Genomic DNA, 25,019 nt, shown 5'->3' with positions numbered 1-25,019 from the left:
CTGATTTAAGGCAGAGGTTGAAATACAGTCATATGCAAGTTGTTTAAGTCTGGTTACAGTGATTTTGGCGTGTCTGTTACCAGCACAGTGAAAACACTTTCTGAAAACAGGATTTTAAATAACTTCTATATCTACAGGTAAGAGTTTCTAGCCTCAAAGCTGCTCCAACGTATATAAGTGCATCAGTTCTACAAGCTGTGCACAGAAGCAGGAGATTATTCCAGTCCTGATTTGTAGGAGTTTAATACTTGTACTGTACTACAGTCACTTCATCAAACACTGTCTCTGCTGCTCCTTCCTTCTACCACTCTTCCCCTGTTCCAGCATGGGTCCCTCCTACAGAGGACAGTCCTCCATGAACTTCTCCAATGTCAGTCCTTCCAATGGGCTACCACTCCAGCATGGGTCCCCTGCAGGGTCACAAGTCCTGCCAGCAAACCTGGTCCAGCATGGGCTCCTCTCTCCCCAAGGCTACAGGTCCTGACAGGGCCCTGTTCCAGTGTGCGTTTCTCACGGGGTCACAGCCTCCTTTGGGCATCCACCTGCTTTGGTGTGGGGTCCTCCACGGGCTGCAGGTGAATCTCTGCTCCACCGTGGACCTTCATGGGCTGCAGGGGGGCAGCCTGTCTCACCATGATCTGCACCATGGGCTGTACGGGAATCTCTGCATCTCCTCCCCCTCCTTCTCCACTGACCTCAGTGTCTGAACAGGTGTTCCTCTCAAATATTCTCACTCCTCTCTCCACTCCTGTTCCCCCCACAGCAGGTTTTTTTTTTTCCCCTCTTCTTAAATCTGTTACCTCAGAAGCCCTACCACCGTGGCTGATGGCCTTGGCCTTGGCCAGCTGCAGATCTGTGCTGGAGCCATCTGGTGTTGGCTCTGTCTGACGTGAGGGAAGTTTCTGGCAGTTTCTCACAGAAGCCACCTCTGTAGTGCCCTCACTACCAAAACCTTGCCATGCAAACCCAGTACATATTCTTAAGTCACTAACATGTTTTCCCCCTGAAAAATCAGTACATGATCTTAGCAATGCTTTGAGAACAAAGCATTCATTTCTTCCTATTTGAAACAAGTGATGATTGGCTTTTACTGTGGCTTGGTAAAGATTTAGAACTGAACTTAAGTTTCATCACTCACTATGTAGACTTCAGTTTTTCATTAAGAACAGTAACAAACTTGACATATTTGGTTTATGGTATGTATAGACATAGATGAGGAACAGCTTGTACCAGCAGTGTCCACACAGATCCTTCCTAGCACTGCACACTATCCACGTTTTTCTGGCTAGCTAAGTGCTTTGGTTTATTGATTCAGTAGCCAGTTTCCTTTTAAGCAGCAGCTGAAGAAGAATGTGAGAATTTCACTTCAGCAGAATGCCATTTCCAGAGCTGTGCATTGAAAATAAGACTGGCATGGGTCACAGTATATTGTGCATGCTGAAACAAAAATGGTAATGGAAAGCACAGTTTTGGTGATACTAGGTTGTATGTGACATTAGATTTGTCAGTTAAATTACTACTAATGAGGACTAACTCAGATGGAATATTAAACAAGTTCTGCAAGAGCTGTGACTAACATGAACAGGTTTGCTGAAACAGACTTGAACAGACCGAAAAAGAATAGAACCTTTTGAATCCAACGTCTCTGTAGAAGCCTAAAGTATTCTATTTGTTTACATCTTTAATAACATCCAATAAACAGCCTCCTATCCAACTTTACAGAAGCAATGATCCTGGCTCCACTGTTAGTAGCCATCAGCATGCTTGACCAGTGATGTAGTTTTTGTTTGTGGTTAGTGGTCTTCTTTTCCTCCATTTTTCTTTCAACTTTTTGTATTTTTTCTCCTTTGTGCTCTCTGCAAACATCACAGAAGAATCGTTAGGCTCCTCTGTCAATAGTAAGGCAAGAAAACAGTCCTAACACAGCACAGTGTCTGTGCTGATCAGTTACTGTTGATAGACAACAGGAAGACTACCTTGTGCTTTCCAAAGTTCCCTCTTATGTTCTGTGCTTTCATTAGAAAATACTTTCTTTAGATGCTGTGCTCTGCCTATAAGAGTTGTTGATGCACACACCTGAGAGAGCATGTGTACGCCGTAGATCTACAGTAAGTGCTGACCTTCTAGTGCATATCATTTTCAAAGTTACTAGAACTGAAATAGAGTGGGGCACCTAAGGACACAGTTGCATTTGACCTCCATTGCCTTGAAGAAAAACACAAACACTACGCTCTGCTTTACTGTTGGCAGTTCTACGGAGTTCCAGACAAATAGTTATGGTTTGTGCTTACCAGGGTCCTAACTTAAATGCTAGCTATTTTTATTGCTGAGACTGACTTCAGACTGTGGTTTCATCCTGAGTTAAAATTGTGAAACAAATGTATTTAAATCTTGCTTTGCAAAGGAGGGGAAAAAACTCTCACTGTGCTGTAGGTACACTTTGATATTGCTGAATCACACAGTAACTTGTTCAATTTTTTACACTGAAGCTTTAGGCTCCACTTGAAGTAACCCTTTGGTAGGTAAAGATAAAACATGGTTTATTTTACCAATGAAGAATGTTTACTTCAGGCATCAAATGTGCTAAACTAGTAGTGTCATTGCCTCTTCCACTATAAAGACTTGGGGGTTTTAAGCGTTTCAGCTAAGACAAATTAACACTCATCACAGTAATTTCAGACACTGACTGGTTACTCACTACCCAGTGTTATGTATCACTAGTCCTTTTCTTACCCAGCTCCATCTCATATAATTCAGTCCTTTCCTTTGGGTTTGGCACACTGTAATTTACTCTAAGACTGTGCAGTCTTAGAGTAAGGCTGTTGCCTGGGAGGTTTCCCATGAAGAGTGCCATTATCTGACAGGAGATGTGTAGATACAGTTAAGTCAAAGATTTACTTGAGAATTTTTGTAGTTAGTAGAGATGGAACTAGGACTAGAAAGACTAGAAGGAATATTAAGTCACCCTCTTCATTTTCTTTCTAGACAGGTGCTGGTAATAACACCAACTCTTTGCTGTTTATGCATTTAATTAATAATAAATATACCAGTGTTTGTTTGTTTACTTCTTAATGGGGATACAGATTTAAGAGAATTTCAGGTTGTTTTCACACATAAGGTTGTTTTCCAAACACCAGGTGGCAGGTATGTCCAAAATATTCTCCAGTCCCAACAGCAGTTTAATTATTAGGATTTTTGGAAGATCTGTGATATCTTTGGTTGATCTCATTTTCTTTGAGATTTGATCATCTGATTAGACAACTTGTATTTGTTTCTGTAGAGATGACCAAATTATCTCTTGCATGTTATGAAACTGTTTGGCAGCCTTGTCAACAAATCAAGTGTGATGTGCCAGGAAGCAAAAAAAAAGTGTTTGTTTACAAATTTTGTTCATTTGTCAAGGAAAGCAGCTTTCAAAATGCAAATCTTAGGGGTTGTTTTTAGATTTGTTTGTTGTGTTTGTTTTTTTGTTTTTTTCTTTTTCAGGCCAAGATTGTGTGACAATAGTATAACTTAGGCAGTCTATTGGACTGCATACTTTGCTTGCACTCAGTTGCTTGTACTTCAATTGCAGGTCCAAAATGGCAAGATTTTCCACAAGTAAAAGTAGTTAATCTTTTAAACTTAATGTTAATAAAGGCAATAAGCTTCTTTGACTAATTAATGCTTAATGAATACTGTGAATGAACCTTTGGCTTCCAAGTGTGTTGAAACTTCTAATTTTCCTGAATATAGCAGGGAAGAACAGCTTAAGTAAGGGAAAGAAAAGAGAATTAGGATGGTAGAAAAGAATAGCAACAATGAAAGATTCCTGTTATATATTATGTATTTGGCTGGGATTTATTTAACATTCATTTATGATATATTTATACTATTTCCATTTTAAAATATTTTAAACTAGAACATGAAATCATGTAAGTTTCTAGTGAAACAGTCTTGCCTATGCAATAGCCAGCAAACATCCAAAATTAAAATTTGCATTTAGATTTTTGTAGGAAAACCCTCAAGAATGCCAGGTGATTAGGCCATAAAAAGAAGTAATTAGCATTGCAATATGCAGTATTTGTCCTACTAGCCCCCTAATAATTACTATACTTTGTAAGGTGTTCATTTGTTAAATGAGAGGCTGGCCCTTCATATTCCCACAGTTGTTGGGAATTCTGTACTTTAGGACAGAAACAAATTTCACCTGATCTACTGGCTGCTGCTTTTCTAATACTTTCACCTCAAGTGTTCAACATCTTTTTTCTTCGATGTCTTACTTCTGCAACGTCTGGCAGATTTCATGTTTTTTTCAGTCTACAAATCAGCTTTATTTCAAATAGCACATTTTATTTAACCTCTGATCTAGAATGTTAATAAAATGCATGGGTTTTATTTTAACAGGCTTTTAAGTTTCTCAGTGAAACATTCTGTTATCTTTAATCTTAGGATCAAGAAACAGGACATACGACTAAGAAAGGTCTTCCTCACCCACTGAATTAAGCAGACAGAATTGCACCTCAGTTGAAATTACTTCAAACAATAGATCATAGAATCATTTCACAGTTAAATCATGGTTTCTAAGCTTGCATCTTTAAGCACTACCATGCTGGGTAAATATAAGTATTTAAAGTGGGTAAAACCAACAAGGTTTATGTCTCTCTGCGTGTAACAAGGGTGACTACTTTTGGACTCAAAATTTGGAGAATGAATAGTGCTGCACCACTGTATTGTTCCATGCACTAAGTCTGTTGAATGTAGCAGGACCCGCATGTGGCAAGAATTAATCCAGGTAATTTTTGTTTTAATCACTGTCCTGATTAAAGTGATAACTGTGTCCCACCTAAAGCTCCATTCAGGTCCTAAGCCACCTGAACTCTGAGTAGGTGATAAGGAGAATGTTGAGAAGTTAGGTTTGAGGAGCTTGCATTTAACTTTTGGTGTTATTTCCTGGTTTCTGTATGGAAGTTTATGCAGTAGTTGAAGCATTTTCTTGGTAAGCTAAATACTCCCAAGGAAAACTGAACCTGCATCACACAGTTTTAGAAGTTCTTAACCATGAGATCATGAGAGTATTCCAGCACTGCTGCCCACAGTGAGCTGTGACAGTCAGCTCTGCGACTTCTCTAGGACTGGATAGGGAACAGGTGAAGGAAAACTATAACCTCAGTTAGCAATTAGGGCGTTGGAAAAAACAAATGGAGTGCTTTTTTCAAGCTGAGTAAAGCCACCATCTCAGAAAAGGGTTATATCCTTAGTAAATAAAATGTCTAAATTAGATGAAATTGTTTTCCCATTACCTTCAGAAGTTACACAACTTTTTAGTGATTGTAGAATAAATGTATATATTGGACAAATTAGAACTGATTTTTTTCCTTCTTGCTACAGGTTAAGCAGGATTAAACCAGACAGACTGAATTCCAGCACCCTACTACATAGTGTTTAAAGTGATCAAAGCATCCACTGCTTTGCAAAGCTTTGTAGTTGCTCTGAATCTTCCTTTTATAGTCCTTATCAGCAACAGCCAGGAGTTGCAGTGTTAGATGAGCATGGGCATTGCCCTGGATTATGACTAAACATTGTGGGCAATATCAGAGGGCAAAACTGATTTGATATGCACTCAACTGCCAGGCCTGCAGGTCACCATGCTCCTCTCAGGTAGTAGTTTTACTCTTGGAGCATCTCATCATTGATCAGTCTGCTAGTCCCGTGTCCTGACAGATCCATTCTACATTATGTAACAGTCAGGAGTCTACAATTTCAAATAGCAAACACAGCCTAGATTAATTTAAAATAAACTGTGTTTTGAGTTTTGCATCTTTTTTTATCAATGAACAAGAAATTAGTCCTAGTCCTTGTGCATTTTCTGAGAATAGAGAAGATATATTTCTAAGACTGTGATTTCTTTCTAGTATCCTTCCCCCCGCCCAAGAATAAAAGGCAGAAACAAAGTAATTACTTTTTTGGAACAGGCTGGCACACTATGAGTATTTTAAAATGGATATGCAGCAAAACTTTTCATGGATTCATTGTTTGAAAAGAGCTTCCTCATATTTTAATCTGATCTCATGTGGTACTAAATGCTTGCAAGTGCCCTGCCTCTGCATTTGCAGCTGGAAATGCTCAGTAGTTCAATAAATAGACCTTACCTTCAATCCTTGTGAAGTGAGTGGGTTTCCATCAGACCTCTGGCGAATGATGGTAAAAAATCAGCAAATGAAGAAATCACATTTTAATAGTTGAAGGGTCACTTAGTAATGTTTTATATTTCTTGATAGTTAAGACTTTACAGCATTTCTTTACAGGTATTAAGCTAAGGCTTTTGGACATCTGAAAATATCGTATGTATAAATTTAAGCAAACCCCTTCTTCAATTTGCTACTACATGCCCTCTTGTTGACTGCAGTCAACAAGATTTGCCCCTCATAAGTTCCATCACTCTCCTCAGTTCTATGCTACAGCTCCTTCAGCACTCAAAAAAGACTAGAGAGAAATGATCTGTAAGACATAAAGCAACTTATAGCTTGTTTTTTCTGCTGCTGTTACTTCCTGAGCTTTATTTGACACTGATGCTGTAGAGTGCAAGCTTCAGTCTTACCTAAATCTAGAGACAGTTTGTGTGACAACTCTCAATATACTTTGTGATAATCTAACAGCTGTCCACATTCAAGCATGTTGAACTTGGTTAGTGGCCAATATATACCCGTGTCACTTCTCTGTGGTCTTGTGTAAAAATAACCCAAAAAACCAAAACCCCGTGGCTGAACCTCTATCATAGTGTCCCTTATACAAAAAATAAAATTTGCCGATCTACTGTATTTTAATAACATTTTGTAAACACCATCTAATGCTAAATCATTGATGTTTTGCATCAGATGCTTGTTATCATTACAGCTTTGGTTGGAATTTCTGTCTAAAAAACTCTACCACCACATAAATCAACTCAGGTACTTGGGTTTATTCTGATCTCTTTACTGCTCCATAGTCATACTTGTTTGAGGACTGACTGTAGTTTACTCTACTTGGATTAGAATTGCATCCAAAGTAACTTCAGTAAAGACACTTTGTAATTGCGAAGCAGAACTGGATTTGAAATAACGTTCTCATGATCAAAGATTCCAAGAAGCTTTTGTAGTAATTGGAGAATAACAACTATATAAAATGTGTTTGCTTCTCATATTTAAATGAAGCATAAAGATAAAATGCATGAGAGGCATATTAAATGAACACATAGATACTTAATCTGATAAGACCAAAGCAATTGAGTGGGATTTTAATTTAGGCATTTGCCTGACTTTGTAAAAAAAAAAGTTTTTGAAGTAATGCTGGCTTTGTTCCATAATATCTGAAAGGTTCACTCAGTTGTGGATTGCTCCACTGGGCTATTCCCTTCCCTGATGACATATTATTATTTATATTGAATCCTGAGAATACTGCACATGTAAAATGCACAGGCAGAGTTCCAGGCCTGAAGGCCTGCAATCTGAACAGGCAATATAGGATGGGTGGTATAATAAATTGCAGTTCTTTACTTCCACTGTTAGCAATGTCTTTCAGCTCCAAAATTATACCCTTCATCCACTTTGATTTGAAGAAGTAGTCAGTACAGTTCTCATCCTGTCGCAACACAACTCGTTCAGACTATAGCGGATAAGTGAAGCAACTGCTGTCTATGAGTTTCACCATCTTTAACAAACTAGACTAATTTAAAAAAATTAGTATTCCAGGAAGTACTTGCAATGGTTCTTATGATTTTGAAAAAGGAGAGCTGGAAATAAGACTTGAGCATAATTTTTCTGAAACTCTCCCATTAGCAGCAAAAAGGCTTTGATCTGAGGTATGGAGTGGGTATGTAGTTGTTTGGTACAGAACTAAGTAGCCTTAGGAAGAAAGCTTAAGAATAAAATCTCTAAGCATCTTGCTTCGTTACTTTGACAAAATAGGCCTGTAGCTGCCATTTTTGAATGCAGAACAAAAACCCCAAATACTTCAGGCTGCTTCACAGAAGTTTGCACTGACAAGTGGGTTTTATTTAAGACCAGGATACCCAGCCTGCCCTGAGCTCTGACACAAACAACAACTATTTGAACATCTCAGGAAAGGCCAAGAGTACGACAGAGAGAAGAAAAAAAACATCAAAGATCATCTATGGTCCACAGTTACCAGTTTGGTTCTTCTGCCATAATGAAGCTCTCTGCCATGAGGGGACTGAAGCTTTCTTAGCAGTAGAATGAACTTCCACAAGTCAGACTCATAAACTTCAGCGTTTCTCACTTCACCTTGAAGGTCTGTTCCGTTGGGTTCTTTAGCGTAAACACAAGCCATTTTTTAAAAATGCTTCATTAAAGCAAAAACTGTTCTGTCATCTCTCCCTTGTCCTGCTAAGAAGCAATATGGAATAACAAATGCATTTGAGACAAATCTCTCTCTGTAATAGAGTGAGCTAGTCCTACCTGAATCAAACTGCTTTGGGAAAAATTATATGAGCAGCACTTTCTTGGTCTCCAACCTTCAGACTCTTCCCCATACTTGTTTCTGTGTGAGGGAATAATGTTGATATATATCTTGATTTTGTCCCTAAATTGGCTTAAAATATATGCTATTATATGCTACTGAAGGGAAATCTAATTATTTCTGCTTAAAATAATCGTTGCTTAAAACACCATTACATCAGAAAGTCTGCTTTTATTTCTCTTGTTTCAAACAATTTTATGTAGTTTGCTTCTACTGGCTTTATGTGTGAATTCAGGCAGTCCTGAAAGTGAGAAATAATACACTGGATGCAAAATGAGGCAGTGTAAAAGCAGCTTTACATTCTATTACTAATAATTCTGCTTCACCACATTTCATCTTTTCTTCTTCTATGCCTCTTCTGAGAGAACATGCCCAAAGTTATTTCACAGATTTGTGTTGTCTGTCTCAGCTCTAACTTCAAAAGTTATTTTTTCAAGGGTTGGAGTGGTTGCTCATTTTGGACGGCCAGTTACCCTCACTTGGTGGTTTCTGCTCACATGGTAATAAAGTTCTTGCTTTCCTGAAGAAGTCCATTCCTTATATACTGGGGAAAAATAAAAAAAACCCTGGCATTTATGCTTTTCTTTCCTTAAAACGTCAGGTTATGATCAGTACTTCAGCAGCAGCTTCATAAACTGAGCCTTCCCCCAAGCAACAGTGAAACCCTTCAAGAAGAGGGTAGATGGTATCTTTCACAGTCCTTCCTTCAATTTTCATCTGTCTGTATAAATCACAATGCTCAGTTATCTGCTCATGTCCAGATGTGATTTTGGAGTACGTGGGACAAAGGCATATGAACGAAGGAGAGCAAAGCCTGCTCTACCAGTGTTCAGAACAGCTGATCTTGCACTTTCTTTGACCACTGCTTTCACTAACAAATTATGATTAAGAGGCAGAAGAGTAATCCTGCCAGTATGAGCTTGGGTTCCCTCTGCAGATTTACTGATGAGTAGGCAGAGTTGTTTTGGAAGACAGAGAGTGTGTTTTACTGTTTTTCAACATGACAATTTGACTTCTTCAGAGAAGCTTTCATTTCTTGCATGATCCCACAGAAACTGCACAACATCACCTGAGTCCAATTTATTTCGCTATTTACACCAAAGTTAATTTGAAGTAATGTATTTTATCTTTTCTACTCTAGATAGGAAAACCACTGGATTAAAACAAACACCATTATATCTGATTTTGCTAAGTCAGGTCTATCACTGGTAGGGGAAAAATCCAGGTTGCAATTTTAAATGTTCCTTTAAACATTCTTCCTGATCATACCCAAAGGCAATTTTCTGGAAAAAGACAGGGTATCACTCTCATTGCACAGGACACAGTGACTCTGTGTAAGAGAAAGGAGTTTCAGAAAGGCAGAGGTAACACTGGTATGTAATGTGGATTAGAATTTGACATTGAAAACCATTTCCCAAAGACAATTCATTTATTCTGCCAACTACAGTGTCCCCTAGTTATGCAAATGACCAAGCAGAGCAGCAATTATCTGCCTGTGATGGATGCAAGTTTTTCCACCACTGCTAACTTACATTTTCGAGAAGGTACCTGCTGTGCCTGTAGGCACCAGGTCTCCTCAGAGTCATTTTAATAATCTTTGTGCATGAAAAAGAAGTTTATTTAAATGTAGTCCTGGAACCTGGAATGATTAATTCATCCATTCCTGAAAAGCATTCTGTAAGCTGATGGCAAAATACATACGGGAACAGCCATTCTAGTAAAAGTTTACATCAATTTGCTATTTTTCTTCCCTCACTGTCTCAGATCTTATATGTTGCCATGCTGTCACCAGACTTTCTGCTACTGCCACGCTTTTCCTGACTGGAAACCATAGCAGGACATATTCGTGCAAGAATGCAGCCCCAAGGAAAAAGTAGTGTTATTTTTAACATTTTCTCTCTAGTAGTCACCATTCATAACTTACAACATATACTGTGAAAAGACTGAGAAAACCATTGATTGATTTAAATCTGCCTTAATTTTTGACTAAAGGCAAAAACTTCACACACTGGTGCTTAATCATACTTCGCATCATGTACAAGCATGCAGTTTTCCATACAAATTCCATAAGGTGTTTAATCTGCTATTGCAAAAATACTTATTTGCATACAATCACACCCTGCTGTGGTTTTAAATGTTTTCTGAGAATACATTTTGAACCTATTATCTTAACCTCACTGCCTTTCTACCCACATACAGACTAACAGACATGCAAACCCTTTAATTTTTATTCAGGTCTGACTGTAATTAACTTGAAGTGCATTTGTTCTTTAAAACTATAGGACTCAGCTTATTCCATAAGTATTGCTGGTGAATACACTTTTGTTAAGTTGCTGGGCTATAGCAGGGTCTTCAGCTTACAAATAAAAGTTCTTATTACAGGAGAAAACAGTGATGGGCAGTTGTGGGTGTTTCTGTAGTCTGAATTGTTTGTTCATGCCATGCGTGCCAGATGTTCAACAGAAGCAGTCAGCCACAAACAACACTATCTTATCTTTCAAAAATCTTAACCCAAGTACTGAGAAGCACCGACCCTAGTTAAAGACATCAGGGTGAAGAATATCTTATCACTGACTTTCTTGTTGCAGACAGGTTTGATACAGATGCAGAGAATACGTACCTGCACAATCACATCACGTGACATGGCAGCACATGCTATACTAGGTATACTCTTCCCCATCATTCAGCATCTGACAAATGAATTATATGTAATTTGTTTAAAGAAGACATTGGAAGTAATAAACTCAAAAACTGTAAGCATAGATGACAGTACTATCTCCTGCTATAGCTGCACTCTGACAATCAACTCCTTGACATATTTTTACAAAGTATGTTAATGACTACTGTCAAACCACTGGACAGAAAATACCATAGCTGACTCTTGCTTGCTTTATGCCAAATCCAAAGTGTCTTTATCCCCACTATGTTCTTGCATTGAGTTTTAATATGTAATAGTTAACCCAGACCAAATATATTCCACTTCTGTCATCAGTATGCCATATGAAATAATGTACAGTTGGGGAACAAGCATGTGGTAAGAACCCACCTTAAGAAACCAGAAACATGTAGGTTGCAATGGGCCTCAGGAAGCCACCTAGGACAGCCTACGGCTCAAACTGGGGCCAGTCTGTGCAGATTGCTCAGGACCATGTCTACTCAAACTTAAAGTATCTCCCTGAAAGGAGGGAGCACCTCTTTGGGAAACTTCTTACAATATTTGACTACCTTCACGATAGAAAGAAAGACAGAAAAAGAGAGAGAGAGAGAGACTGTACCTAAGCAGAATTTACCATGTTTTAACATTTGTCCATTCCCTCTCAGCCTGTCACTGTGCACCTCTGAGAAGAATCTGGCTCGGTTTTCCATGCAAACAACAGCAGTAAGATCTTCCCTTATCCACCTCCCTGAGGCTGAATAATATCAGGTCCCTCAGTCTTCTCCGATACACCATTTTTCCAGAACTCTGACCATCTTGGTGTCTCTCTCCTATACTAGCTGCAAAATGGCCATACTGTATCAGACTACACAAGTATCTGTAACTCACTTCTGAATGTAATGACCAGGACTAAAGAGTCAGGAAGAGAGTATAAAGAATAGGTTGGGTATAGAGCAATCCTTCTCGATATATATTCACTTTTCAGTAAATCATTGACTAGGGAAAAGTAGAACCAAAGGCCACTGTATTCCATTCAACTTACTGCTTCCCTTTTGAGTTTATTTCCTTTTTTGAAAGTAATTGACAGATTTAGCTTCTACAATTCTGGAAGCAGTGAGCTTCATACTTCAGTTTTGCAGCATCTGAAAAAAAAGACTACCTTTTGGTTGTTTTAAACCTATTCTCCATTATTTCTCCTGTATGCCCACTTAACTGGAAAAAGTGAATGAGAGCTCCTTACCTTCCCTCCACAAGACACCATTTTATACAATTCAATCATCTTCCCTCAGTTGCCCAAGCATTGTCACTTTTTTCTTTTTCAAACTGAAAAGTCCAAGTCTTGGTAGTCATGTTTTAAACAGAAGCAATTCTCCATGTTTTTTATTCTTTTCTACCTTTACCTTCTTTCTGACCTGGAAAACCAGAGCTTAACATTATTCTCTAGATGTGGCCATACCACCAGTATACACAAAGTTGTCTCAACATTTTCTGCTCCATTCTGTCTTTCTTTTTTAATAATTCCTGGTGGTTTTGAGTTGGAACTGAATTACCTATAGAGACTCATTCCTTAGCAATAACAATAAGAATTCTTTCTTTAGCAATAACAGCATACATAGAACTTACAACTAGGCACATATAATTAAGATTGATCTTGCCTGTATCCATTACTTTACGGTTATTGAGACTGAATTTCCACTTCTAGTTTAACACCCATGCTGTTCAGCACAATGAGATCCTTTTGAAACTCTTTGCTGTCAGCTTCATAGGGGCACTACTGCACAGAATTCTGCATCAGCAGCAAACTGTGCTGCTTCCTTTACTCAGTCTCTTTCCAAGACCGTTTCTGAGTATGCTAACTAGTGCAGGTCCCAGCATGAATCCCTGCGGGAGTCCAATCTAACTCTCCCACAGTGTAAAAAATGAGTATTTATTGCTATCCACTTAACCCTTCTCTTTCAGCTAGTTACTAATTCATGAGACACGCTTCCTCCCCAACCTATGACAGTTAATGTTATTTAGCAGCACTGTCAAGGGACTGTGCCAAAGGCTCTTTTGAAATCACTACAATGAATGTATCACCCTGGTTTATCAGTTTGTTGATTTCAGCAAAGAACTTCATAATTATGACAAAGCTTCTCTATCTACAAAAACCCATGTTGATTTTTCTGCAGTCTGACGTATTTGTCTGTATGCTGAAGCCTCACCCCAGCTCTGTCACTGATTTGCTTGTATAACCTGAAACAAGTCTCTCACCAAAAAGAGGACTCAGATGCTGAAAATGAACACTTCTGAGCCTTCAATCCAAAATTACTGTCTTAAAAATTCTCATACAGTTGCTTTCCAGTTATGGAGCTGCCTACATTCCATAAATTCTTATTTCAGTAAGGTTCCTGAAACAGCTCTGACCGCTTTCACATGTACCTCCCAGCAAGTAAATTCTACTCCTAAAAGTCCATCCCACACAGTCAATAAAACAATTTCAGTGGATAGGATTAACGAAGTTGTAATAACTGTATGATGGTTATAGCACACCCCAAGTGCGTGGGGAAAATATTAATTTATAAGTTCACACACTGAGGATGAAACGAAACCCAGGTCCCCCACATGCTGAATTTTGGGGTTTTTAATCACTGAATTATAAGAAAAGGACAGGCTGGTTTCTCCTAGTCTTAAATATTCATCTCCTGTATAAAGGGGGCCCTCTTAGGCATCTAACAAAAAAGAGTTCACTGGCATGCATTCCAGGTAGAGGAGGCAGCTCCTTCCAGCTCTGTTAGTTCTGAGGATGTTGAGAGACACACTTTAAAGTTTTGCAGCTGTACTTGCCTGCCTGTTCTGCCTCTGCACTGAAACACCTCTCATGTAGCTGTGTTGGCAAAATGGACTATTTGTCAGCGTCCTAGTTATGAACTCAGTGTGGACTTAACTGAACATTCCCAAATTAGCACTGTTGTGGCTGAGGTAAAGGTGCATAGTCCACCTGCAAGTTTTCCAATAGCAGTCATAATACCGACTCACAGGACACAACTGACACAAGGCCAGCATCCAATAAGATTATTTAGCACTAACCCCTAGTCACTGTGACTTCAGTCATATAAATGTCATTTCACAGTGAGGAGTTTAGCCAGCTTCTTTTTCAGAGTGGATCCCAAATGATCCCGTTCTTCCACTTCCTTCTGCCATGCACTGTATAGGAAACCTGGACAGAGAACTACTTGTGATTGACTTCACCCACCACCAAGGTTCTCCAATATTAACTGCCACAAGTACAAGCAGTGCAGTATTGCTCGTATATACCTCCACACTTCCTTGGAAGTAAAATGAAACTAAATTTCTTGTCTTGAAAAAGAAGCACAGAAAAAATTCCACTAATGCTAATGAAGTATCAACTAACACAATGACAAATGACCTAAGAATACCTAAGTAGTTATTCACTAAATGAATAAATGAATAAAGCAAAGGGCACTTGCTGCATGCAGAGATTTAAAATAACCAGCTGTTTTCTTCTGTGAGAGGTATCTGTTCTGTGTCCTGAATGCAAAAATAGAAAAACGGTAGGTTATGATAGGCTACTTAATTCTATCACTCTTGGTGCCCACAAGGGAGTCAAAACTACAGCTGCACAAGCTGCCCAATATTTAAGTTTGCTATTGTGACAATGCTCTTTGAACGCTGTTTTATACATGGTACACAGTCAAATGTGCACAGTTCCAAAGCCCTGAAACTCTGAAATACGAAGGGGTGAAATAAGGTCATAGCAGCAGTCTTCACTTGGAAAAGAAATGCTGTCAGCTGAAGTCAGATCTTGAATGTTACTGCAACACACTGGATTTTTTTTGCATTTAATTAGATTTACGACCCACTTAGTTATTACAGGCTAGTTGGAAACAGACGTGTGTACATTCTACAGTCAACACATAGATGCTCCTCCAGGGAAACAATCACTGAGAACTTACAGGAATTGCATGCAACAGCCTTTGTTAGGAAAATGAAACCAGCTCAATTTGGTTACGTAGAACATTCATTTGTGAGAAGAACTGAATGAGTATATGTTTGTGAGGCCCAAAAAGCAGCTTCACTTGCAATGATGTTTTTCAGGCTTTGAATATTCAAATGGTTAAGCACCAAATATCTAACATCTCAAAGAGTAAATTACATAGTATCTCAGATAGCAAGCTCAGTCTAAAATGAGGTCAGAAAAAATATCTAAGTTTAAGATCATTGTATTATCTTTAAAAGTCTACCAACTGACTGGACACTTCTGTGGAAAATGGAAAACACAGTCTCAAACCCAGTAATAAAAAAAAAAAAATAAAAATCCATGCACACACAGTCATCCAGGAGTTTGAAAAGGATCTAAAACCACAAGTTCAAGAGGATAAGCCAACTCCTGGTTATGAAAAGTTATGAAGACATTTATCCAGTGAGCAAATTATTTCATGGTTGTCCCCTGCAAAGTTTTTCAAACCTTTCTCTGAAACAGCTGGCAACACTGGACGAGTGACTCTGGATGATTTTGCAGGAAGAGTAATTAGAAAAACAAAACCACTAAACCCCATAATCTTCACTTGTAGTTGCTGCAAGAAAATAGTTATGCAAGATTTCAGTAGCATTTCAAAAATTGTTCTCAAAGGATATCAGAACTTAAAGTTTCTCTTCTACTTTTGATGACATATGTCAGGCATAGCAACTTGCCTCTTTAGTGTCATATTTTTTTTGTACTTTGAATCCTGTAGCTTTATCTTGCTTGTTCGGCCCCAGCAGATGAACCTTAGGATTAAAGGGTGGGCTCAGTTCAGCGCACACTGGGTCTCACCTAAAAAAAATCCATTGCGCAGGCTCGAAGGGGAATGACCTTTCCCAAATCTTCGCTCGCGAAGACTGGCCATACCAACTGACTGTCACAAGAAGTACCCTGTCTTCCATAGAATATTACTTGAAGCTCGCAGATGCTTTAACAATATCAGTGGTGCATTTGTATAAGGAAGACAATTTATACAACTGAAGAAAAACAGATTACAATACAAATAGCCATCTGAAGAATTCCTGAATGACCAGGTCTGCTTGACGTTTTTCTGGCTACCACAGGAATAAGAGCAGAAAGTCTGTCATATTCCAGCAATCATTTCAGGAAAAAAATAACTATGTGAATTAAAATGTCCAGCTGCAAAACACATTTATTTACTATTGAACTTTTTTCCCACTTTTAACTGAAATCACAACTAACGATGACAATATTCAATGAAGCAGTGAACTGGTTATAATGATTAGCTTAGTCTTGCACTTCTTCTGAAAAAAATACTATTAACTGTGCTGGGGAGGTGTGCTTTCTAAAGTGCAGGATCAGGCTATAAGTAGCTGCTGTATGGCCCTTACTGTATGCAAGAGGTTTGTTTGGTTGTGAAAACAAAAATTTCTTGATCTGATATACAAAGTGTTATTCTACTTATGCCACAGGAGGGGACACAGAATATAACATGATTGGATTGACACTCCCTTCCATGAAGAACTTCCTCCTGATGTCCAATTCGAACCTTTCCTGGTGCACCTTGAGGCCATTTCCTCTTGTCCTGTTACTGGTTGCCTGGGAGAAGAACCAACCGCCACCTGGCTACAACCTTCTCTCAGGTAGTTGCAAAGAGTGATAAGGTCACCCCTGAGCCTCCTTTTCTCCAGTTTAAACAACCCCATCTCTCTCAGCTGTTCCTTGTAGGGCTTGTGCTCCAGACCCTTCATTGCCCTTCTCTGGACACGTTTCAGCACCTCAATGTCTTTCTTGTAGTGAGGGGCCCAAAACTGGACATAGGACTCGAGGTGTGCCCTCACCAGTGCCGAGTACAGGGGAAAAAATCTGCTGTTAAAATGTTGTATGTGACCGGATTGCACTCTTGCTTGCACAGCTGAATACTGCCTAAATCAACATAGGTCATAGGCAAAAGCACTTCACCTGCAGACTTCAAATTTCATGATAGAACCCACCACAACATGTTGGTATCATCTTGTAAGAATCCAGAAACTGGAACAATAGTGGTCAATGAACCAACACGGAAATACATTATGACAGTGCAATGAGCATTTCTGGAAACAGAAGCTACAATATATCTAATGCAGTTGAATTTTACTTCATCTTCAAAGACTAAGAATCTTTCCAAAATATTTATATGACCTAATTTTTAAATAAAAAGGAGGTGTTAAACTCTGAAAATTTTCATTGGGGTGAAAGTTTAATTATTAATAAAGGAGAAAATTCTAAAGAGTAGTAAAATTTAAGACCTTTAAAATGACCATTCAGCTTGGTAAATCAGTTATGAATCAAGAGAACGATGAAATGCATGATTACTTCTGTTGCCTCAAAAAGCCATGCATTTAGCATACCTAGTAGTCACTGTAAAAGACCATATAAAAAATGCTCAAGCAAACAAAGTGAAAGGTTTAGTTACTAAAATAATAATTTTACAAATTTTAGCTATGGGCTAACCATTTATGGAAAAGCTTTAAAAGCAGCAGCAGCATCTAATTTCTAAAAAGAGAGAATGTGAGCCATAGTGAAACAACAGAGGAAGCCTTTGACTTCAAAGTGGATGTAAAGAAAATTTAGCAAGATCTAAAAGGTGCCACCAAAGGACTTCAAGAGATGTAAGTTCATAATTTGCAGAAGTCTGTAAGCAGCCATGTAATCTTTAAGACTAGTAATTTATGTGGGATCTGAAGACAGCTGTGATAGTCTCAGTTTGGGATGACAAAAATGATTGTAGTTACGAGCAGCAACTGGTATGTCACAGATCCAAAACATCTACGAAGTGAGAAAGAAAAGGAACAACAATGTGACAGTTAGAAATTCTCAGCAGGAATGCAACACAGCAAGGTCTTAAGAAGCCAGAAAATCACCTGGAGAAAGATACATAACAGCCACAAAACGCAGCAGAGTTCCAGTATCTAAATACTGAATTGTCTGTCAGTAAATCTGAGTAAGGTGGATAAGGTAACACTCAGGTAAACAGTAAGGATGATTAATTTCACACATGAACAAAACCAGCACCTCTCCTTTGATGAAGACATTGAACTTGACTGTCAGAGATGTTCTGCTGTCCAAATTTAACACAAAATTTAAGTGCAGCCATTCACATGAACTGGTGAAGGCATGGTGAAAGCTCAAGGGGGAGAAAAATAAATGACCCAGAAGAAGAGACATGTCAAAACTTTGTTCCTTGCTCATCCAGACACTGCTGAAACAACTATAGAAAAATTGCAAGGTACCGTACTTAGTTGAATGTGGACTCGCAGATTGGGATCAACAACTGAATCTGAACACACTTTAAGGCCAGCCCTGTGACCTGAAGGTCAAAAGGAATCCTGCAGATGTTTTTCTTAAGAGCAGCTTAATGTTTTGTAGCCCATTGGTGTATTACGTTTATGGCATATGAGCACATATGGTATGTTAGATGACAGAGTTTGCTACACAACTTCACCTATTACATGACTCAGCTGCAGGAAAATCCCATTTGCTCTGCTTTATCCATCCAGCTCTCTGAGTGCTGACTCACATGCACAGAAGCCAACAGCTGCAATGGTACAAATGCCAAACCACAGTTGTGCACTCTCTCACAGAATCACAGAATATGCCGAGTTGGAAGGGATCCAAAAGAATCATCACGTCCAACTCCTGGCCCTGCACAGGACCATCCCCAAGAATCACACCATGTGCCTGAGAGCATTGTCCAAATGGTTCTTGACTGTCAGGCTTGGTGCTGTGACCACTTCCCTGGGGAGCCTGTTCCAGTGCTCAACCACCCTCTGGGTGAAGAACCTTTTTCTAATATCCAACCTAAATCTCCCTGACACGACTTCAGGCCATTCCCTCAGGTCCTGTCACTGGTCACCACAGAGAAGAGATCAGTGCCTGCCCCTCCTCTTCCCCTCAGGAGGAAGTTGTAGACTGCAATGAGGTCTCCCCTCAGTCTCCCAATCTCCAGGCCGAAAAGAACAAGTGACCTCAGCCCCCTCTTCCTTCTAGATATTATCACCTTTCTAGCATGTACACCTGAAGAAAATCTCCGCACGGACTTCAGTTTTTCCAGCTCTCACAAAATCTATAGATTAAATGTATGATGGGGTAGTGAAGTACTGTTATCTGTTTGCTTCTGACACTTCCGCTACAAAGCAGTAACTGTCCAGGGAAGGGAAGAAAGTGAGCAACTCTGAGGGTAAGATTCTCCATTCTCCCTGTCATGAGATAACTGAAACACAGTCAAAATAGGAGTTGCACAACCCCTGAGAAAGTCAGATACACAGACAGACCTGTTCTGTGAAGCAATTCAGTGCAAGGCATTGTTTGACAAAAAGGTCAGAAGTTAGATCAAGGCCAGAAAGCTGAATAATAAGAGGAAAACATACGTAACATAATATGAGACAAAGCTGAGAGTTTTGTGCAGGCTGCCGGCTGCTCTAACTGTGAGCAATGTGTTTGTGTGTCGAGACAAAAACTACATATTCAAGATTAACTGTAGATCACAACGTTTTGGGCTGTAAACAGGGAACAGACACGGTGATGTGCAGGTAAGTGAACAAACGTGTGCGGAGGGTTTTGCACTGGCTAACGGCAGTTAAGCATTTCCACAAACCTGCACAACACGCAGGTGTGGCATCTCCTCCCGTTCTTCTTGTTTCCCACATTGATTCTGCTGTATCTTTGTTTCTAACGTGCCCCGTGCCCACCTCTGCTTTCCGTCGCACGCAGTGCAACCTCACGAACACAGCGCAGCTCCGACGGCTGTAGGTGAGGAGCTACCGTGGCAGTGTGTGCAATAACAGAGGTGACACCGAGCACAACAAAACTTACATGGAACCAAGCCAATCCGAGCCAACGCTTCCCAGAGCTGTGCGCGGAATTGCAGCTTTAATTCTTTATTTTCTTTTAACCTGAGGAAGCAGCAAGACTCGCTCTGTAGCCGCTTCCCTCCCCGCGGCACCGGCGCCGCTCCCGGCGCAGCCCCGACGCCAGTGCCGCCGCCCCGCCCGCCCCGCGGCTCCGCGGGCGCTGCCCCGGAAGGCGATCGCGCCGCGCTCCGGAAGCGGAGCCGGGCAGGGTCCGGCCCAGAGCGCGGCCCTGTCGCTGCCGCGCTCGGAGGCGCAGCCGTGCCCCAGCCCGACGCGGGGCCGCCGTCTCGCCCGTCACAGGCGGCCCGGCCCGGCGGCCAGCGCGGGGCTCATGGCCAAGGTGGGTGCTGGTCCTTGCCCCCTCTCCCGGCTCCTTCCCGCGGGGTGCCCGGCCGGCTCCTCTGGGAGGGGGCGGCAGCGGAGCCTCCCGGGCCCAGGAGCAGCCCCTTGCCTCGCCTCCTCCCGTGGGACCCAGGGCTGGGATGTGCCCGGCGGTAGGACCTGCTTCTCCTGCCCCGTGGGTCCGGGTGCGGGAGGTGCGTGGGGGCGGGGCCCCCACGGGCACGGGGGGCTGCGGCCGGGGGTTGTTTGTGGGCGGGGAAGGCCGGGGGGCGGAGGGGGGATCGTCGCCTTGTTCTGAGGCTGGTGCTGGGGCGGGAGCGGCGGTGGACGAGCGGAGTGTGAGTTTAAAAACAAAAGAGGAGGCGATAAAGTTGTCCCGGCGGTGGCTGTGCCGGAGGCAGGTCTGGCGCGGGGAGCGGTCCCGGCTGCCTGACCTGCCGCCTCCTCGGCGTGTCTGACGGTCGTGTCTCATCCCGGGTGACCTGTCAAGCGCTCGCACCTTCCCCCAGGTCAGCTGCGTCTGTCACATGCCTCCCGAGACAACGGCGTTTGCTGTTCCAAATCGCCGAGCAAGCCCGGGGGCTTTAGAGGTGCAAGCCTTGAGACTAATTGAGAGCTCTGGCGGGTCAGTGGGTTGGGACCAGCAGACAGTCTGCCAGGGGAAGGGGGTCCTCCAGGCTCTTCAAAGTGGTGCTGTGTGTATGAATGAAAGTTATACCGAGCTCACTGCCTCGTCATTTTAAACTTCCCTTCCTGACATATCCCTAGACGTGAATGCACCAAGGATAGATCTGAAGAGTCGCAGAGGTGTCTCAGTACTTGTTTGACTCGATTCTCCATCTAAACTTATTTTTTTCTTTAACGAAAGCATGTGTTCTTATCTTCCTGGTCACTGCATCTTGTTCAAAGTTAATGCATAAGATGTGATAATCATCATTAGAAATCACTAGGAGTGTTGTTGGACTGTGAGTTGAAATTAATACTATTATTACAATGAATAACACTGTAGAAATCAGGGTTGATTTTAAAATCTTGCCAACTGTGTTTTGATATTAATAATACTTTTAACAAGTGTTTAGTTTGTGACTTTTTTGAATAGTCCTTTATTTTTTTTTTTTACTTAAAGCCCTAGTGACAAAGCAAGATTTAGAGTAATGAGCAAAAAAGTTCTCTGAATAAGTATTTTTTATCTTTCCTTTAATTGGTGGTAATATTAGCAGTAACTGCGTATCATGAATCTGTCATTAAATCTGTTTTGCTAGTTCTGCAATATATTTATATTTAGGGTAATGAAAAACTACTTTTTTAGCATTTATTGCTCTGTTAAAAATGGCTTGGTGTTAAGATATACGGGTTCAGATCCAATAAGCATTCTGTTATCTTGTTAAAGTCAGCAGAACTGCCAGGGAAATTCATTGTCTGTTTTCCTTGGTTAGCAAGTGCATTTGAACAGCACACCCATCTATGCCTGCTTGAAAAGAAACTTGTAGCAGTATAAATCACCAGGTCAGGCCCAAAAACTGCTAACTCCATTCCAAAGGGAAAGAAATTAAGAATTTTATTTCTTGACTGAGATTCCCTATTTACTTCTATGTCAAGAATGCTTTGGAAATGTTTGTTGAAACAATACACCAGCAGTTGTATGAATATCTGGTTAAAGGGGTTTCCAGGGTTCTACTCGATTTCCAGTTCAGTGTGTTGTGTCAAATGTTGGTGGTGAATTGTAGTCAAGATAAATGGTTCTCACTTCTGTGTAATTTTTACAGGCAGAGTGCTTTGGAACACTTTTTCATCCTACAAGAAATTTCTGTTGAAGAGAAGACCAATTGTCTTAAATTGCTGCAATGGGCAAGTGGTAGTTTGTGGAAGAATCTAGCTTTGTGAGAAAAAAAAAAATGTTTCATAAACTGGAAAAATATAAGACATGGTACTTGGGAAGACTGGTTTGCAGATACATGCATCTGATTCTGCACTTCAGTTCTTGAACTGTAATGTTGATATGTCTTATCTTTTGAATTGATATAATTGTTTCTTTTCTTTGTCAACTGGATGAACATAAACAGATACATTTACTTCCTATGGAAGCAGTTCTCTGCTAAATCTAATGATCCAGTAGTAAATTCTATTATTAGGAAGTTAGCAAGATTATTGCTAACAGTCTGTACTCCTACTTATGATAATTCACTGTTAAAAAGTTAGCTTGAAAGTAGCTACATCCGTATTTGTTAGGTGTCTGATTCTGAATGCATTGAAATTAATTTTGTTCACTTCTGTGACCACTGGGACTTGTAGTTTAAGCAAAACAATTTCTTGACTCATGGATGGAATTCACTCCTGAGTAGAACAGTTTGTAAGATCACTTTAATCACCAGAACTATTGTTTAAATTCCTTGTAAATACTAAAATATTGTTAAGTTTATATTTAGCATGGCTGCAGTGGTTTTATTTCGTATGTGTTGTTCCTGTGCAAATATCTGAGGTGATTTAATCAGTGATATTTAAAAGAATATCTGGTCAAACTATCATTAAGTTAGAATAAGTAATGTTCTGTCTTTGTTTTATTAAACATGAAGGGTGAAATTAGTTAATGTAGTGAACTGGCCTCTCTTCCTGCAGCTTGTGTCCAAGTGGACTGTGGCCGCCTAGGTTTCTGAAAAAATTGGAATAATCTTAGGAACGAATTGATTAAAATAATCATGTTCAGATGTGCAGGCACATTTAGATTTAAAATGTGGCAGTGTATGAGTGCCTTTCCACAGCATCACAAACTGATCAAAATTGTACCTCCTGCATTCCCAGCCTCTTTCCTTCTTCTCCTTCCTTGTGCCAGTAAGGATTGCACTGGGAGCTGGTTCAGGAAGCTGAACTGCTGGAAAATGAGCAACTTTTTTTTTTTTCATGGTAGAATTAGTTTTTAGTTGACTCAGCACCCTGAACCGACTCAACCTGCAGTTGCATACCTGTCAGTGGCTATGTGAGTGAAGAGGTGGGATCCCAGAGAGGAAGGGAACAGTGGCACTTCATAGACCTGCATCTGTCAGGACGATGGTGCAGGACTCCAGCCTGCGACCTGCTCCTGCTTTGCATCAGTGTACAGCTGGTGTAGATCAGCTCCACCATTGAAAAACATGGTCCTGTTTGCTTCCACCCCACTCTGCTGCTTCCTCCTTTGTGCAGGCAAATACTTGTATGGTTATGCGGTGAGCTGGGCTGAGGATTGAACTAACCTGGGGGAGGGGCAGGGGCAGGGAGGGGAGGGTTTGGTTTGAGCTGGATCAGTTTGCTGCACAAACATTTGTGCTGGCTCAAAGATGGGGGTGGAAGCAAGCAGTAAGGGGAGCAGGGTGTGTCTGTTTCTTTTGGTGACAGTGACACATTATGCCAGTTTAAAGTATATTTGATACTGGCCTAATTCTGTAAGGTTAAGCTGGTACTGCATTGAGAGTTTGAAGACATTGTTTGGTTATGGTTCATGGGCATATTTTACATCTAAGACCCCTTAAACCACAGTCTAATTTCAGTATGTACTTTGAAGGGATTTTGAGGGAAGAGTCTGGCCTTTTGTATTTTTAAAATATTTTTTAAAATATTTCAATTTGGTACCTATTGTTTCATTTAGAGGTACTTAATGGGAAAATATGCTCCTGTTTATAACTGCTGTTCATCCATCAAATTACTGCAAGAAATTTGTTCAGCGTGTATATTGAGTTCTTAAGTTTTAAAGACTTAAATAAGAAAAGATAGTGATCAGAGTGTCCACTAAGAAAACTGCAAGATATTTTGGAGTAGTGAGTAGATAAACAAACTGAACAAACCTACAAAAATTGTGAGGCTTCCCTAAGACATACATTATAACTTCAGGCAGTTTCTGGAGAGGCAGTCTGTGAATTCTTAAGTAACTGTAATGGTTAGTGGTTTTCAAAATCTTCAGTGATAGGTTTTTCAGCCTATCACTGAAGTTGTACTTAGTGTTTCAAGATATGGATAGGCATTGATTTTTATCTTCCCCCCCCAAATATCTGTGAAAATTGTAGATACTGTGTCCTTCAGCCATTTGTCTGTGCTTCTCTGCCGTAGTTACCATGCTAAATGACCCTTTCAAGAGAAGCTGTATGCAGTGTTATGTGCTTTAGGCATAATCAGCAGTTAAATGGACAGTATTAGCTCAACCTGCCTTCAGTGGTCAGTTACTTTGATTAATTTTTCCCAAAGGCAGTTAGTGTGCTCTTACATGATTCACTCTGTTCCAAGTCTGAATGGGTGGTAGTCTCTCTTTGCTGGATGGTGGTGAGTAACTCTGGGCAGTAGCTACTGCTGGAAGCGATGACCTATCTGCAGCCTTTAAGTGACGTTTTCTGTAACAAGTGTAATGGGTTTTATTTTTGTCTGCCGCTGAATAAGATAGTTTTTTAACAACGGTATTTGAGGAGCTGTTGGCTGAAAACTGCTGCCCAGAGATATGTAATTTAACACAGTGCATGCAGATAATATCTTAATTGTATATAAGCTGTAGAACAGCAGTCCTAATAGACTTTCAGTTTTACACTCTTAAGCATCATCTTTCCTTGTTGGCCCTTCTGTGTAATCAGTGTTAGATTCTTTTTGAACTTGAACTGGTAATAAACAGGTGGTGGTGCTTTCTCTTATA

At 40.3% G+C, this 25,019-nt stretch overlaps 1 protein-coding gene and 1 long non-coding RNA gene across 3 annotated transcripts in view; one reads left to right on the top strand and one right to left on the bottom strand.

The window, feature by feature from the left end:
* Positions 1-16: 16 nt before the first annotated feature.
* Positions 17-20,113, bottom strand: LOC108500831. Its single transcript, XR_001876016.1, has 4 exons — positions 19,992-20,113; positions 8,436-8,517; positions 6,132-6,170; positions 17-1,856 (listed from the first exon to the last, which is right to left on the bottom strand). It is a non-coding gene; the product is annotated as an uncharacterized LOC108500831 (long non-coding RNA).
* Positions 19,620-25,019, top strand: part of FRS2 (fibroblast growth factor receptor substrate 2) — a 52,870-nt gene continuing 47,470 nt past the window's right edge. Inside the window, exon 1 of one of the 2 annotated variants that reach the window (XM_017822129.1) lies at positions 19,620-19,708. The gene's annotated coding sequence lies outside the window, so the exon portion shown is untranslated. Of the gene's footprint in view, positions 19,709-20,249; positions 20,370-25,019 lie in introns of those variants that run through there. The other variant, XM_017822127.1, reaches the window with a different exon arrangement.

Source organism: Lepidothrix coronata, unplaced genomic scaffold, assembly GCF_001604755.1.
Source record: "Lepidothrix coronata isolate B3197 unplaced genomic scaffold, Lepidothrix_coronata-1.0 Scaffold95, whole genome shotgun sequence".
In the NCBI taxonomy this organism is placed as follows: Eukaryota; Metazoa; Chordata; class Aves; order Passeriformes; family Pipridae; genus Lepidothrix; species Lepidothrix coronata.
The sequence above is the reverse complement of the archived record's forward strand: the minus strand, read 5'-3'. Positions and strand labels throughout refer to the sequence as shown.